We start from the raw sequence: 2,057 nt of genomic DNA on the forward strand, positions 1-2,057 counted from the left end.
ATCGTAGGTGATGATAAATGCCTAAGGAATAAATGACTACCTGGCCCTCCTTGTTTCTGACACACTTGTCTTTCCAGCTTTACCAAGAGTCTAAAAAATGACAACACAGGGGCCTCCCTAGTGGCACAAGGGGTTAAGCACAGCACTATGAAGCAATCCACAGCTACCGCAGCAAGAGTTCAATCCCTGGCCAGGGAGGTGACCCACATGGAGCAGCAGACCTCCCCTGTCTCACCTGCTGCTCCCCTTAGCAGTGTATTTCAGTCAATCTGCCTGTTCTGCTCCCCACTCAGTCTCTGGTGAACCCTCTCACCCCCTCCCCCACACCTCTGACCTGTACCCCAGTTCCTGTATGCATAAATAAATCTTTTTTAAAAAAATAACAACACATGCAATCCAATTCATAGGAGGCTCTGAGGTTGGAGGAGAAAATGCACTGTAGGCCCTTAGTAGTCACTTCTCAGTCAGTGACCACTCGGCAAGGGCAGGGGTTTTGAGTGTCCCTGTTCAGCTCAGTAGGGCCAGGCTTGTAGTAAATACCTGATGATTTTTAGATCACTGTATATTATAATTATTTGAGGGGGCCAGGGGCCTCCTGATAGGCAAGACTCCCCAAGCTGGAGATGCTGACGTTCCTGAAGAAGGAAGAGGCAGAGAAATTTGTCTGGACCCCTTCTGCTTCTAACAGACAGACACCACAAGCTGGTTCCACATGTTTAATAGGCACAATAAGAATTACTTCAGGGGCCTCCCAGGCAGCGCAGTGGGTTGAGCATAGCACTGCGAAGCTGTCCGCAGCCTCTGCAGTGTGAGTTTGATTCCCGGCTGGCCAGAGAGATACCCACATAGTGCAGCAGACCTCTCCTTTCTCACCCGCTACTCCCCTTAGCAGTGTATTTCAGTAGATCTGCCTGTTCTGCTCCCCACCCTCCCTGGTGAATTCTCTCACCTCCCTGCACCTCTGGCTTACACCCCAGTTCTTGTATGCATAAATAAATAAATCTTTAAAGAAAAAAAAGAATTATTTCAGGACAGAGGAAGCATTCTTCCAGGAATGCCTCAGGCCTGATGTGTTTTCTTCCCTGGTTTAATATGTATAATTTGCCTTCTGGAAAAGATGCCCAGAGAACCCAGCCTGATTTAGGAACAATGGACAGTGGTTGCAAGTTATCAAGTATCATTTTCTCCCAAGGAAGGAGAAAAGCATGGGGTGCATGCTGGGTGCAGAGAGATTGAAAGTAGCAAGGTTTGACAGGTCTATTTCTCAAAAGGTTCCATTACGGAGGGTCACCGAGTCAAGCCTGTGACTGGAAATGAAATCTGCGGAGCCTGTGCCCTCCTTTTGAGAGGAGTGCCTGCTGAGCTACCCCCAGACACTCACCAAATGCCCAAGGGCTGAAGTGGAGACAAGGCTGTTTCCAGCCAATCCCAGCCAAGTCCTGAGCCCACAGCCCCACCCACACACCTGCAGGAGGGGAGGGCTCCAGGAGAAGACCCTGTGATTCATGGGAAAATCACCCCCTCCCACTCTGGCCCCCAAGGGGGGAGCTGGAACACTTTTTTTTTAATAAATTGTTTATTTCTTTTTTTTTTTTTAATTTATGTATACAAGCACTGGGTACAGTCAGAAGCACGGGAGGGTGAGAGAATTCACCAGAGCCAGAGCAGGAAACAGAACAGGCAGACTGAGGATACACTGCTGAGGGGAGCAGCGGGCGGCAGGAGAGGTCTGCATGCCATGTGGGACCCTCGCCCAGCAGGCGGGGATGGAACCGGTGCTGCAGAGGCTGCGGGCAGCTTCGCAACCCAGCGCTCAACCGCTGCGCCACCAGGGAGGCCCTGGAATACTTTTCAATGCAACCATCCTGTCCCCTTTGGAGGTTTGGCTGAGGAGGAGCATCCCCTCCTCCCATTGGATTTGTAGGGATTCCCTCCCCCATATTCGTTTAGATATTAACTCAACAGGAAAAGCCAAGACAAATAGCCCAGAGCCAGGGCGGACAACAGGACAGACGCCTGTGGTCTGGGGCCCTTTTCACCCTCCCACCATCACGGAC

The sequence above is a fragment of the Talpa europaea genome, assembly GCF_964194135.1.
Source record: "Talpa europaea genome assembly, chromosome: 12".
Classification (NCBI taxonomy): Eukaryota; Metazoa; Chordata; class Mammalia; order Eulipotyphla; family Talpidae; genus Talpa; species Talpa europaea.